This window comes from Acinonyx jubatus, chromosome B4, assembly GCF_027475565.1.
Source record: "Acinonyx jubatus isolate Ajub_Pintada_27869175 chromosome B4, VMU_Ajub_asm_v1.0, whole genome shotgun sequence".
In the NCBI taxonomy this organism is placed as follows: domain Eukaryota; kingdom Metazoa; phylum Chordata; class Mammalia; order Carnivora; family Felidae; genus Acinonyx; species Acinonyx jubatus.
This window is the reverse complement of record NC_069387.1, coordinates 63,951,934-63,968,966: the sequence shown is the minus strand read 5'-3', so window position 1 is coordinate 63,968,966 and position 17,033 is coordinate 63,951,934.

The following is a 17,033-nucleotide window of genomic DNA, read 5'->3' as shown; positions in this document are numbered from 1 at the left end:
TTCTTATTAATGTTGCATGCCCACAATTGTTTTGCAGAAACTCTGCCCCTCTCCCTTGCCTTTCCTGCAAGATCCAGAATTACAGAACTGTCCCTCTTTGGGTCTCAGGGCAATGGAAGAGAGAGAATATGGCTGACTATGACCTTACTTTTAAAACCTATGCACAAAGTGACACGTGGCATTCCCAACCATTTCAATGGCCAATGCAAGTCACATAGCCATTCTTGAGCCAAACAGAGAAAGGATGTATAATTTTCCCATGGAGAGAGGCAGTGCATATCTTAAACAATAATATGATCTACAATTAAGACTTAGTGATGCCAGGAATCAGGTGTTATTTGGGCGGGGGCGGGGGGGGAGGGTGTTTTTTGTTTTTTAATTTGACTTTTTTCTGTGATTTTACTCTGTGCAGTTTTTGGCTGTAGTTAATGTTATTTTGTTTTTATTATTTCTTACCTGCATTATTTATTATGACCTAGAAAAGAAACTCTTACCTATATCCTGAAATTGACATTAGTGGCCCAATGGCACAGGATCCAAATATATGACAGTAGTCAAAATCTCCTCTTTCTTCTACACAATGTTTCTCTACCAGGTTGCTCCAATACTTCTATGACTAATAGTTCCAACCATATGTGTGCCACTGGCAGGAGACCTTATGGATGAATCATTAAAATCCTTAATATTTTTTGCTCAGAGGTGCAATAACCAGGATAACGACTAGATCAAGATGGAATTACACTAATTCTCTGACATAATTACCCACTTCCTTGGAGAATATTTTACCTTATTGATTCTAGGACTCGGGCTTGTTTTTATATCTTAACATCTCTTATATTGGAATCCATCCTTAAATTACCATCAGAAAGCTTTATACAATATTAATAATTTTTTTATTTCTTGGTTATATAAAAATTATGATGCATTTAATATTACTTCACTTAATTTCAATGAAATATGGTTCTTATTAATATATATCTCAAGTTTGATCGGTACTAACATGTTGAGTGCCTTGCCTGATAAGTTATGATGCTGTGAACCACCCTTCCCTAGAGGCTGCTGCCCCAGTTCCCTTGTGACAGCCAGTGGGACTGGTCTATGAAGAAGCCATCCTGAGCATTCATACTCTGGCACTAATAGCACCCGTTCTGTTAACAAGGTGGCTTAATGAATAACAATTTTTTTCCTTTTTCCAACTTTTATTGTTAGAAGTTTCAGATCTTCACAAAGTTTGAAAGAACAGTACAAAGCACACCCATTTACCCTCCTACTACATTTGCCTTCTGTGTGTGTGTATGTGTGTATGTGTGTGTGCATGTATGTATGATTTTGCAAAAACACTTGAAAGTAAATTGTAGACCTAACACATCATTCTGAAGCCTTCAACATTCATCTCTTACATATAGACCATCATCATACCTAAAAACTTAATTACCCATAATATCATCTAACACCACCCATATTTAAATTTATATGGGTGCCTAAAATGCCAAATATCCAACAGAAGCCCTCTGAACTTCACTCCTCCAGTCCATCCAAATAATTTCATAAGCTCTAATTTCCTGCATTTGTCTATGCTTGAAACTCTTTTTTTTAAACGTTTCTTTATTTTTGAGAGGGAGAGAGAGTGTGTGAGTGTGGGAGGGGTAGAGAGAAGAGACACAGAATCCGAAGCAGGTTAAAGGCTCTGAGCTGTCAGCACAGAGACTGATGCAGGGCTCAAACTCATGAACGGTAAGATTATGACCTGAGCCAAGTTGGACGCTTAACTGACTGAGCCACCCAGGCACCCTGTCTATGTTTGAAATTCTTAAGAGAACATTTTATTTCTTCACTGGACCCAATCTGAAATACACAGAAATTGAATCTCAAAAACACAGAAATTGAAAAGAAAACAACAAAAGGTTGTACCACAGTAGTCCCAAACATAGAGAGCTAAATTATTTTGGAATTTTAATAAATTAGTTTGCATAAGTGGATATTATGCAGGAATATGGAAATTAGGATGCATATGAGATATAATAGCAGTAATGATACCAATCCTAATGTGACTCTTTAGTCAGGACTCTTCATTGGGGAAAAAAGGGCCCTCCATCCAAATATAATAAGATAAATATTACAATTGTCTTTTAAAAATAATCTGTAAGTTTTCTTGACATTATACTTCAGAGGCTAACACAAATGAGTGAACATACCCAAGAGTGGTGTTACTCACCTTTTCTATTATGTCAGCACTACTCTCCTGGGGAAATAATGGATTAGCTCTTCTACAAAACATGCTCCCTTGAGTTCAGCAAAATAATACAGGACAGATTTTCAATTTAGCAGCTTCAGAAACATTTTGTGAAAGTTACAAAAAAAAAAAACCCTTTCCCATGGTGCTCACTTGCCTAAATGGAAGCATCTGTTCTGAAGATTAGTGCATCCTGGAAAAGCTCAAGGGAAAGTATGTCACTTTCCTTCTATGAAACCCAAGTATTAACCACCTGCATGTTCCCAAGGCCTCCAACATTTTAGAGTCATAACTTCCTCCTTTACTTTTTCAACAAGCCTTCCTTCAAATACTGACTGGAGGGCTGAAGAGCCCCAACTTTTCCTTAGAGGATTATTAAGGAATTGCATTGCACCTATATGCCCCTCTCTCTCTGGTTTCCTGCTTTACCTGAGAGTTCAATTGCTCTCTCGTAATGATTTGCATCCCATGGAACCTACTCACCTCTTGCACAGCTCAACTAGGCTAGACTTTTGACTTCTTTTTATTGATCCCCAGGAGAACAGAGAATTTTGCTGAAATTGTTAACAGAAAAGAACTTAAGCGTAGAAAAAAAGCAACAATGCAAAATTTAATATTAGCCATTTCTGTTTCTGATGCCCCTCTTCATTACTCTCTACAGGGAATTTTTCTTTTTCTGGGGGGAGGGGTGGGTAGGATGGGAGGTGCCCTCACCCTCATAGTCTAGTATTGCTATCAGGTCACCTTAAGAACTTCTCTGCACTGGCCCTTTCCCATAACCCCCTTTTTTCTCATTCTCTAGTCTCCCCATACATCTTCTTCTCACTCCCAAACTCCTAGTATTTATCTTATTATTTATGACAGAAAGTAATTTTATTTTCACTGTTGCAGCCCTAATCCATCAATATGAAATTCTGGCCTCACTTTTCCCAACCAAACGACAGTTAAAGTATTCTCCAACACTTAAAAGTCACCTTCTCTAGAGCTTCTCTCTTATGACATTAAGAAATTCATGACCAGTTAAGAATAGATCCCCTTTGTGAATATCAATGTCTTAACCATGTTGAGGCAAAAGAGTAATATCTTACCCCACAAAATGAGAAATGTAGGAATGATCATTCGGCTCCAAAATGCCCCAAGTGCCCCAACAGTGCCCCGAGCTCTTCTACCTTTTTAACAACACAACACTTTTAGCATGTGTCTCTTTCCCTCATGCTTATAATACGACGTTCCATGTCCAAGCAGGAAGAGCAAATGATTTAAAAAAAAAAAAAGGAAAAAGGAAATAGAGAAAAAGAAATCAAGAAAATGAGAAAGCTAAAGGGACAAGTCAGCCAAGTCTACTTTTAAAACAACTTTCTAGAAGCCCCATCCAAAGATACCTGCTTCTATTTCATTGGCTAGACTTGTATCCACTACTCTACAAGGGTGTGTACAAAGTTGGGGTTCTGTAAATAAAAAAGAAGAGAATTAATACTTGGTAGGCAATCAGAAATGTCCAGGAACTGAGCTAACACAGAGATCACAAAAATTCAAATATTACCAACTAGCAAGCTCACTTACATGCTGTAAAGGATTCGAGCTAACAGAAGTCTCGGAGGAAGCAGAGAGAGGGCTGAAATATCAAGAGCAGATCCCCAGGTTATTTCCACCATACATTCCCTCTGGTCCAGAATAGAGGAGATATCTATGTGAGATTCACAGAACCACTGCACACAAAGGGAGTATTTAAATTATGAAGCAAGTCCACTTCACACCCCAGAGAGATATATCATGCTCCTCACATCCTGATTAGAACAGGTCACCTGCCCTCTCTCTGCCTCCTTCTCCTGGTTATTTTCTCCACCAGGCTGCTTTCATTTCTTCTTCCCCGTCTACAGCCAGTTTCTCCTTTTTTGTGTAGATAAAGCGATATAACCATTTTCTTTTAGTTTTGATTTTTTTTTAATTAGGTAGGATAAAGTTCTTGGGTTCTTTGCAAAAAAAATCTTTTGCACAAAATGTAAAAAAATATGTATTCTCTCCATCTTAAGCACGCTCCCTCAGAGTCACAAGATTTTTTTCTTCCTTTATATCTACAAAGTAAGTCAACAAATTTATGGGCGTCTGCTAACTGCCATTTATTGTTCAAAGCACTGGGAATCTAAAAATGGATGAGAACTTGTCCTTGCCCTGGAGGAGCTCACGGTTTGGGGGATGAGATAGATTCATAAATACACTATCACAGAGCAGTGTGGAAAGTTCTAGGATAGCCATATTCCTAGGGTACAAGGCATGCTGAATTTGGCAAGTAATCTAGCCAGAAGCTAAAAAAGAAGGGTAGATTAGTACTCCTTTGCTGAATCTTAAAGATGAACGGGAGGTTGAGAGACTCCAAGCAGAAGTAACACATGAAGAAAATGGAAGAAACTTCTGGTGTGTGCAGAGAACAACAAGGCAATTTGTGGTTATTAAAACATAAATTGTGAGGCAGATAGTGCTGAAAGATGCACTTGGAGAGGGCTTGGGTCAGATCACGGAGGACCTCATAAACCATCTTAAAAACCTTTAGCTTGATCCTGTAATTGATGGTGAGCTTTTGAAGACTTTGAGAGTAGAGAGTGACAGTATCACAAGTACATTTTCGAGCTGGCTCTAGACTGAAACGTAGATGAGAAATAGGGATAAGACCAGAGCCAAGAAAACTGGATTAAAGGCTGCTATGATAACCCAGGCAAGAAGTGGTAAGGACCTAAATAAACATGGCATAAGAGAAATAATGTGTTTATTCATTTAATGAATATTGATTGAACATGCACTGTGTTGCAGGCACAATTACAGGCAGAAGGTCATAAAAGTGAGCAAAACAAACAGAAATCCCTACCTTCACAGAATTTATCAGGCAATGTGAAAGTTCTTCCAGATCTGTGGATTAATACATAGTGATTGACTTATGTAACCAAAGGCACATATAAGATTTTTGGCCCAGACTAAAAATATAGTCTTTGTCCAAAGAAAAAAAAGGAAACAGGAAGTCCAGATCCTCATTCACATGGTCTCTAAATCTTGAAGGGCTTTTTCTTATAGAATATTAATTCAATGAAACCCACCTCATCAATGCACCTTTCTGGTGAATATAAATAACTTCCACTGATCTCTGCAACATTTTAACATTTTCACCATTTGGAAATACAGCTGTTGCTGCTCAGCTTGCTTTTTCTCCGCAGCTTTGATGGTATAGTAATGTCAGAATGTGACATTATTGCTTACCCAGGCTATGCACTAATGATTCCATTTTTCATAAACAGTGGGGCTTAGTAACCTTTGGGGACCACTTTCAAATTCTTGTACATCCACAAACACTGTAATTTGTGAGACATCTGTTACTCTAGGCTCTAATTTTGAAGGAAACCTCCTCAGAATATATTTTTACTAACTCAGGAATTTTTTTTAAAATAGTATTACATATTTGTCTCATTGCTCTGCTTTACACACTGTATATACGTAAGCATCGAGAACCTGCAAGTACTTTATACTGTCAACTAAGGTTAAACTACTTGCGGGAGTAAAGTCTGACAGGGAATTATGTATAATAGCAATTTTCCCTTCACCAACACTTGGCAAAGGAACTTTTCCCTACATTTTCTATTCTGGTCAGGTAACTCATTTTTTTCCAGTGTTTGTTCCATCACTAGCTTGCTAGATGACCATGATAAAGAAAATGTATCACCTCTATGGATATATTTCCTAATTAAGAAATGGAGAGAATTGAATGACAAAATTTCCCCTAACAAGGTGATTCTAGATTTTTTAATTCATAAGACCAGTTTCACAGCAGACATTGAATTCCAAATAAATAGACAAAAGGATACAGGTGTCTCCCCATCCATTTTTTAAAAGTTTGCGCTACATCACTTTACTTTTACAAAAGACCTACATTAGTACTACCTTTTTTTGTTAACCAAAAGAAATCTGAAGAGGACTGTCACTTTTAGGAAAAAAGACAAAAAGCAAAAATAGCACTCATTGTTTGTTTTGCAGTAGAGCTGTCCTAGAGGCACATACACCAGGAAGAGCTGAGGTGGCCCTGCCAAGCTCCTTCCCCAGGAACTACACTCAGCACCTCAACATCAAGCTGCCATGGTGTTGAACTGTGTGAGCATCTGTGCTTTGTCTTGATTTATTTCACACATCTGTTAACAAGATTTGTCCTAAGGTATCAGAAAAGCCTAAGAGAGGTTATTTGGGGGGCCTGGGAATGCTCAAAAATTTTCCATATAAATTAATGGTGATTGCTTCTTAACTTTATAGCATTTTGGCCTACAAAAGGTTTCATTGCAATGCTCTACATTCAGATAGCAAGGGAGACCTGTATTATTAAAAAATAAATAAATGTCTTTAATTAAAATATCTAAATCAGACAACACATATCCCAGAGTGCTTAGGCAATGTACCAAAATAATCTCAAGATGGCTGGAAGTAATTTTTTCGTATTATAGATAACAAACATTGCTGCCAGAATACTGTAGACATGAAAAGTTCTCGTTTTCAAAAATAGGTGGAGGTGAAGGCACTGGCTCTTTGACAACTAATTTCCTTCATGGTTATTAGACATTTATATCTTTCCATCCCTTTAAGGAGTTAATTCAGGTAACATATCTTCTGGAAAATCGTCCATTTAAGGAGTTTTCTTATTTATTAGCATAGATTTTTGAAAACTGTTTTTTGTAACTCTATTAATTATTTCTCTACTGGTGGATCATTCCTTCTTCTCAGCCTTAAATCTATATATTTCTGTTTTCATCTCTTCCTAGCTACACCCTTGATGAAGGTAAGTGGGAAGTTACCCATTTGATTGGGTTTTGTTACTATTGTTTAACTGCCTTATATCAATTCTACTATTTTTTTCTATTTCTAATTTATGCTTTATGTTTTTATCATTATTGATTCATTTCTTTCTTTAGCTTTCCTTGGATGTATTTGTTCAACTTCCTACACTGAATGCTTAATTATTTTCATTCTCTTTTCCTTAAGTTGTATATAGTATTCTCAATCTTGTGAGAGGTAAGATTCTGCAACTTCAGGTTTTATTTTCTATTTGACCCAACAGTTGGTTAAATGAAAGCTATTGTTTCTTTCTTTCTTTTTTTTAGTTTATTTATTTTGAGAGAGAGAGAGAGTGAGAGAGAGCAAGCAGGGAAGGGGTAGAGAGAGAAAGAGAGAGAATCCCTCCACACTGTCAGCACCACAAACTGTGAGATCATGACCTGAGTTGAAATCAAGAGTCAGACACTTAACCCCAGGTGCCCCAAAAGTTACTGTTTCATTTGTTTTTCTTTTGCTAGGTATATCTGGTTTTACTAGTTTACTTTCAGAAATTCAAAGATTTACTAAATTGCTTTTCTACTTTCTGGAATTTATTGAGATTTCCTTTGTGGATTCAGGGGAATTTTGAAAAGGTAGAGCCTCAATAGTATATAAATTTTTATAGCATCTCTATTAATTATTAGGAATACTATCTCCTTCGTTATTGGATTGTGGATTTCTCAATATGTTCAGGGTGAAAGAAATACGAAAAATATCTGGGTAAGACTTATCAAGACAAAAAAGAAAAGACTCAAAAAAAATAATAAAAAGCCCACAAATGAGAGAGGAGAATTAACACCACAGAAATACAAACAATTATAAGAGAATATTATGAAAAACTATATGCCAACAAATTGGACAACCTAGAAGAAATGGATAAATTCCTAGAAACATATAAAATACAAAAACTGAAAGATGAATAAATAGATATTTTGAACAAATCAATAATCATTAAAAAACTGAATCAGTCATCAATAAACTCTCAAAAAAAGTCCAGAACCAGATGGCTTCACAGGTGAATTTTACCAAACATTTAAAGAGGAGTTAATATCTATTCTTCTCAAACTATTCCAAAGCACAGTAAAGGAAGGAAAATTTTCAAATTCATTCTATGAGGCCAGCATTACCCTAATACCAAAATCAGATAAATCCACCACAAAAAACTATAGGCCAATATTTCTGGTGAACATAGATATAAAAGTCCTCAACAAAATACTAGCAAACATACATTTACATTGTTAGATTCATAAATCCAATACATTTAAAAAAATAATTCACCACATCAAGTGGGATTTATTCCTGGGTTGCATATTCCTGGGTTGAATATTGCATATTCACAAATAAATCAATGTGATACATTTCATCAATAAAAGAAATAAGAACCATATGATCACTTCCATAGATGCAGAAAAAAATTTGACAAAGTACAACTTCCATTCATGATAAAAAACTCTCAACAAAGTAGGTGTAGAGGGAACATACCTCAACATTATAAAGGCCATCTATGAAAAACCCACAGTTAACATAATCTTTAATGGAGAAAAATCAAGAGTTTTTCCCCTAAGGTCAGGAATAAGACAAGGATGTCCATTTTCACCACTTTTATTCAACATAGTACTGGAAGTTCTAGCCACAGCAATCAGACAACACAAAGAAATAAAAGGCATCCAAATTGGTAAAAAAGAAGTAAAACTTTCACTATTTGCAGATGACTAGACACTATATATATATATAGAAAACCCAAAAGATTCCACCAAAAACTGCTACAACCAATAAGTGAATTCACTAAAGTCACAGGATACAAAATCAATGTAGATAAATCTGTTGCATTTCTATACACCAATAATGAAGCAGCAGGTAGAAAAATTAAGAAAATAATTCCATTTACAATTGCACCAAAAATAGTAAGATACCTAAGAATAAACCTAATGAAAGAGGTGGAAGACCTATACTACAAAAACTATAAAACAGTGATGAAAGAAATTGAAGATGACACAAAGAAATGGAAAAACATTCCATGTTCATGTATTAAAAGAATATTGTTAAAATGTCTACACTATGCAAAGCAATTTGCAAATTCAATGCACTCGCTATTAAAATACTAACAGAATTTTTCACAGAACTAGAACAAACAATCCTAAAGCCACAAAAGACCCTGAATAGCCAAAACAATCTTGAAAGAGAAAAGCAAAGCTGGACACATCACAATTCCAGACTCAAGTTATATTATAAAACTATAGTAATGAAAGCAATATGGTGCTGGTACGAAAATAGACACATAGATCAGTAGAACAAGATAGAAAACCCAGAAATAAACCCACAATTATATGGTCAACTAATCTTCAACAAAGCAGGAAAGAATATGCAATGGAAAAAAGACAGTCTTTTCAACAAATGATAAAACTGAACAGCAACATGCAAAAGAATGAAACTGGACCACTTTCTTATACCACAAACAAAAATAAAGACCTAAATGTGAGACCTAAAAGCATAAAAATTCCAGAAGAGAACACAGGCAATAACCTCTTTGACATCAGCCATACCAACTTTTTTCTAGATCTATCTCCTAAGGCAAGGGAAACAAAACTCTTGGGACTTTATCAAAATAAAAATCTTCTGCACAATGAAGGAAACAATCAACAAAACTAAAAGGCAACATACAGAATGGGAGAAGATATTTGTAAATGACATATTTGATAAACAGCATCCAAATTATATAAAGAACTTATACAACTCAACACCCAAAAAACAAATAATCCATTTAAAAAAATGGCCAGAAGACATGAACAAATATTTCTCCAAAGAAGACATGCAGATGGCTAACAGCCTGAAAAGACGCTCACCCTCACTTACCATCAGGGAAATGCAAATCAAAACTACAATGAGCTATCACCTCACAACTATCAGAATGGCTAAAATCAACAACACAAGAAACAAGTGTTGGTGAGGATTTGGGGAAAGAGGAATCTTCCTCCACTGTTGATAGGAATGCAAACTGGTGCTGCGACTGTGGAAAACAGTATGGAGGTTCCTCCAAAAGTTAAAAATAGATCTACCCGAATACAAAAAGACTACTTCAAAGGGACACACATACCCTGATGTTTAGAGCAGCATTTTTTACAATAGCCAAAGTATGGAACAGCCCAAGTGTCCATTGTTTGATGAATGGATAAAGAAGAAGTGATATAGAGATTATATATATATGTGTAATATATATATATAGAGAGAGAGAGGGGGGGGGAAGAGGGAGAGGGAGAGGGAGAGAGAGAGAGAGAGAGAGAGATCATATATATATATCAGCCATAAAGTTGCCATCAGTTGCTATGGCTGATGTCAACAGTACCATTCAGCCATAAAAAAGAATGAATCTTGCCATTTGCAACAACATAGATAGAGCTAGAGAGTATAATGCTAACTGAAATAAGACAATCAGAGAAAGACAAATACCATATGATTTCACTCATAGGTGGAACTCAAGAAACAAAACAAATGAGGATAGGGAAGAAAAAAGAGAGAGAGACAAACAAAGAAACAGATTCTTAGCTATAAAGAACAAACTGATAGTATCAGAGAGGTTACCACAGCGTGGGAGAATGGGTTAAATGGTGATGGGGATTAAGGAATGAATTTGAAATGAGCTGCTGAATGTTGTATGCAGGTGTTGAATCACTATATTATACACTTGAAACTAATATAACACTGTGCATTAACTAATTGGAATTAAAATAAAAACTTATAAACAAATAAAATAAAAATCTCTGGCTACAATTGTTATTTCTTTCAATCTCCTGTTTTCTAAAGTCGTGTGTATATGTATATATATATATATATATATATATATATATATAGATGCTTTGTTATTTACCGTCACTATGAACAGTGTAAAAATGTGTTTAATTTTACCACCTCTCCCTCCCTTTTTCTTCCAGTTTTGGTGACAAGTCCTGGAACATTTTCCCTGGCAAACTATAACTGAATTATTAATAATTATTAATTATTTCACTATATGGCTTTGTTCAAGAGTTATAATCATAAAAGTTGATTTTGTAACTATGATTTAAAATTTTTAACTGTAGTAATTATGTTTTTTAAAATTAATTTTTACCACCAGGATTTTCTTTCCACAGTTTCAATCTTTTGCTTGAATAGAGTATGCATTCAAGTAGATTTTTCATGTAGGCTACATAGGATATAGAGTTGAAGAGTCTTTGTATATTTAGAAATATCTTTCTGTTGCCTTGACATATTAACGACAATTTGGCTGGATGTACCCTCTGTGGGTGAAATCTATTCTTCCTCCAAATTCTGGAAATATTTTTCATCTGTTCTCTTGCATACAAAGTCTCTGAAATTAATTAATTCTTCTGTGTTTATATTTCTATTATTCCTACTTTAACATTTAACATCTAATAATTTCACTAGGTGTGCCTTAGTCTTCAATCATCTTTATTATCTTTCTAGGGAATATAATGCATACTTATTGTTTGCATCCCCCTCCCCCCAAGATCTGTCCCCTCTTTTGCTGACAATAGAATTAATTCATTTTTTTTCCTCACACTAATCCATATTGTTTTATGTGAAGCTCAAACCCCAAACCAGGGGTAGAGCATATAAACCAGTCTTAGGTCAAGTGATACATCATCACCTTGCCTCAGTGATTGGTTCGCTCACAGTGTGTGAACCTCACCATGTGATTTCTCCTCATCCCCAGGTTCACTTGCCACGATGTATTAAAGAGACGTGCACTAATTAAAGCATTACCTGCACTTTGCATTGATTCCTCATCCTACCACATGAAGGAAATAATGGCTCCTGATATCATCTTCAATTTGGGGGCAAATATATTGTCCTGCTTGCCACGATCTTTGGGTATTATATACAGTTCTTTCCTAATTTTAGGACAAATATTCCTTTCTCTGAGTATTAGGGAGTTTTTTGCTTGTTTTGTTTTGTTTTGTAGATGAAGAATTGCAAAAACATTATGTGGAGAAAAAAAAATCACTTTTTATTTCTGAAAATTAAAAAATCAAACAAGGCTATATCCTATTATAGAAAGCCCCATATTAGCTATTACTTTTTTTCTAGCCAAAAATGTTCAGTTACTTAAACATCCTATTCTCAGGTTACCATTTTTTTTTTTTTTATAGAAAGTGTTTTTGATGAAGCTACTACTTCTTCCTTAAGAAAGATAATGTTTTTCTTTCCCCTGAAGTAAACATGTGAAGTTTAATTCAAGAATCTATTTCCTTCTTTATTAGCTAATTCTTTATTATTAGTTTATTAACAAAATAGCTGCCACTAATATTATAATCTTAACCTGCATTTTCTTAGTGAAATGGACACTTGTTGGCTTTTGGAATAGATGCCATCCATTCACCATCATGTTGATGACAGTGGCTAGTTTTCACTTAAGGGATTTCACTCCTTCCTACTTTCAGTCCTTTGACCATCCTGCTAGATCTAAATGTGGTATTTGACCTAGGATGGGCACATGGTTATGTAGGAATGTGCCAGTGGTTACACAGGAATGATGTTATGAGCTGAATTGTATCCTGTCCCCATCCCCAGCAAATTCATATAGTGAAGTCCTAACCCCTAGTAACTCAGAATGTGACTGTATTTGGAAAGAGTAAATATCTAAAAAAAGTAAATAAGATTAAATAAAGTCATTAGGGTGGTCCTCATTCGAATATGACTTGTGTCCTTATAAAAAGAGGAGATTAGAACACAAAAACACAGAGAGATGACCATGGGAAGACACAGAGAAAAACTGGTCAATTGCAAGCCAAGAGAGAGGCCTCAGAAGAAGCCAAATCTGCTAACTCCTTGAACTTGGACTTTTAGCTTCCAGAAATGAGAGAAAATAAATTCCTGTTGCTCAAGCCATCCAATCTGTTATAGTAGGCCACTAATACAAACAGGTATATGACTCCTCAAATCAATCAGAACCAATAAGATTCAATTCTGGAAATGGATGTTTTTCACTACTGCATTTGAAGCTAAGTGAACTCAAGATGAGGGTTGCTGCAGCTCTCGTCACGATGAGGCTAGACCTACCAGAGAATGTAACCAACAAAGAGGAAGTGGTACTAAAGGATCAAATAAATGAGAGAAGTACAGTGCTGTCATTTGATTCCCCAAGATCAAGCAAACTTGAAGCCACTCTACTCATGGACTTTTCAATTTTGCGAGTCAATAAAAATCCATGTTTAAATATTAGAAATTGAATTTTCTTTCCTCACAGCCAAAAGAGTCCTAATTAAGAACTTAACATCCAAGAATTATAAGCCAAGATTTGTCCAAAGTTACAGATGGTTTTGTTTTGGTTTTTTGTTTTTTTCCTAAACAGCAATTGCTTTAAAATGATACAGTCCTATGGAAAGATGTCATGGTCCCTTTTTATAGGAAAAAAAAATCAGATAAAATAATAACAAAATATTTTATAGGAAAATGTCTTGAAATATCTATGTTCTATAAGTCATTTCCTCTGGAAAGTGAGATTGATTTGGGGTAGATAGATTTCAGGAGTCTATACTACATTTTATTTACTGCTTCAATGTTCTTACACCAAACATCCTTTGAAACAGATTTTGAAATAATAAGAATTAAAATTTATAAAGAAAAATGAAGCAGTCCTGGAATTCTGAGTGTTTATTTCACTTTCATATCTTTGAGTATATCTGTGCACACACTTGTAAACTGGGGTAACTGCCTACAAGAGAAAACAGGTTAACATATTATATGCCAAAAGCATACGGGAAAATAATTAGACATAAGGACTGGATCCTGATGGAAGATGGCTTGTTTCCCCAAGCTACTCTGGGTCTCCCTCTCTTCACCACAACCTGTACAACACCAGCAGTCCCCCTTCCCTGTGTAGTTATTCAAGCGAGGTATCAGCCTGCACAGCCGATCAAGCAAGCAATATCCATTCTGAACCCTCTGTTGCTAATGTATTGACTTTCTTATTCCACACCACTCACTAAGCAGACTAGACAACAAGAGGCAAGTCACCTCTGCACCCAGGATGTGCCTGCAGGATAATAGCAATTTTAATCCCTGCATCAAGCAATCCTCAGAACTCCTATGACCGGCTTAAAAAAAAAAATCAGAATATTAGTCACCCATCTCTCAAGTCTCATTGTGAAGAGTTTGGTGAAAGAAGTAAATACTCTTACAAGAATTTATTAGTAGAAATGTTTTTCCTCAATAAGTTCAGCAATAAAAAAAGTCACAATGATAATGTTACGTATGTTCCTATCTTTCTGTCATCTGAGAAAATTATGTTTTATTTGATTATTAGATTGTAATGGCTGAAGAAACATCGAGACAATATCTGTTTAAAGGATGCAAATTTTCTGTAAAATTAAGTTTATTCGAAAACTCAAAATTGTTAGTGTTATATTTAATGACAAAAAGAGACTATTTAAAACAATGTGATATTTCCCTCTAATGTTATAATAAAATTTGGCAATTATTGTGACTTAAGTTTTAGTCAGCCAATATTTATATTCTTCTAGAAATTTCTATAATAGGTCTAGGAACCTATAAGATTTAAGGAAATTTAGGTTAGAAAATCAGTTTTCCAATTTCTCAGTTATATATCCTTGGACAAGTAATTTAACCTCACTGTTCTTTTACTTTCCCCTTTTGTAATGAGAATAATATACTAATTTTTATATGAGTATAAAAATTAAATAAAATAATATGCATAAAGCACCAAACATATTACAAGGCTGAATATGAAACATATATACAATATATGTTTTGAAAATAACACTGATATTTCTATATACTTTAAATTAACATACAAAAATCAAATTTACAAAAGACATAGAAGGATAATGTGCATTATTTTTAAGTGTGTTCCCTATAAGGGCTATTTTACTACAAAAATCCTTTATTTTCGAGTTCTCCCACTCATTTGAAAGATGGCTAGATGTACTAAAACTATAGTGAAAAAGATCCAGAGTGAATCCTTACAAGCCTGTGATACTAGATAAATTACTTAACTTGTCTGAGTCACCATGTACTTAGTGGAAGAATAAGAACATCATCACTTATTTGCCAAAGCTTAAGGGAAGACAAGTTCTGGCCTGTGGTATGTGCTTAATATATTCTTTAAATTTAGAAACTCACTTATTTTATAAAGCAAGGTACATGTTTGCAGTAGCACCACACACAAGGAATTTTGCTGAAAGGTATGTCTATTTTAAACACAATTATATTGCAAAAGGTTTAGCACAGGTATGGAATCCTATATGTACTCAATAAGAATACAGGACTATTACATTCATCATTCAAAATGTTTTTGAGCACCTCACCTGCCAGATCTGTGCTAGGTTTTAGAGGCCAATATTTCTGATGAAGCCACAAATGAGGGCTAGTTGCCTAAAACCCTTTATTTCCAGCTCCGTCCTATGCCATAAGAGATTTCATTAACAAGAGCTAATACCTCCAGGATATAAAGCTATTTCAGAGAAAAAAGGATTAATTAACTATTAATACAATAAAATACAACAGGAGCCCAGCTGCCAGGTTTATGTATGCCAGTTGTCCTTGCCAGAATTCCCTCTGCAGATTCATTTGAGCTACTCTCCAACCTGCTGGTCAGAATTCCAGATTCATTGTGTTACTTTAAGTATGGCAGAATGCAATAAAGCAGGAAACATCATTCTACACAAAGCTCTAAGATTGACCTCCTTAAGACAACAAAGAAAACAATGAGATGTTCAAGAGAAGTAAAAATTCCTCAAGGGTGAAATGTATTTTCTTAGATCCATCCAAGCAAACATGTTTACAGAATTCCATCTCAGGATCAAAATTTAATTGTGTTGACAGTGAACACTGTCTTATCTTTTTCCATATCATGAATGCTAAAATGGGACCTTACTTTCAAGAATTTGCTCTGACAGCTCAGATTTTTCAAATCAGTGTTTGCCATAGCCAACTACCACTGCCTCAGGTGACCCTATTAAAATATTTACAACACTATGCCATCTGCTATGTTATGTAGTAAATATAATGGATATTGTTGTGTTTAATGTAAAGGATCTGAACTAAGCAAAAAGATAGTCAAAGCCCTTCCCCTGGACAACGTTCATGGGGACACAGTCTCTCAGCGCAGTTTATGCTCCTGATCAAAAAGTGTTACTCCAGATCTATCCATTTAAAGAAGTTTCAGACCAATATTGCAAACTCCACTATCAGTTAATTAGAGAACACTCATAACAGGTTTTGTTTCCCCACATATACCTACAGAGGTCAGATAACAAATATTTTTAATCTGATTACTTTCTCTTACACATCATCCAAGTATGAATCTCAGAATTTGAGATATTTAATTTCAAGTTCTGCTTCTGTCTTGTGGCCATATAACTTCTCAGGATCTCGGTTTCTTCTTTAGTAAAAATACCATTGTCATGATGATAAAATTAAATAACTTATTCAAAGTCTTAGAACATTACAGACCCTCCAAAATAGTAGCTCTTATTACTGAGAAAAGGCCAGGTGAGATAACAGTGCCTACCAGAAGAGAGTAAGAAAGGGCTCTTCCATTCAGAACATCGAGAACCTCCAGGATCCTCCCTGTTTACTGAGGCCTGAAGGAATCACTAAGCTCAGCTGTGAAGAAGGAAAAAAGCAAAAAGGAGAAAACCAGGTGGATGTAGACAAAAACATGACTTAATTGCAAGAAGTAACACCTTTTCTGACTTTTATAATTGCCTATATAACCTATTTCACTCAAAATAGCCTGTCAACCCTAGCATCCCTCCAGGGGATAATAAAGATCTCTTTAATGGCACATAGCTATCTGCTGGCAATGCTTAGGTATTCCTAAGAAATACCACACAAATAATTTTTACTTTATGCAAATACCCAAATATGTCCACAAGTTAGTTCACTCACAACCCAAAAATCATCACTCCACTGTCAGAACATGGAGGTGGCCCAA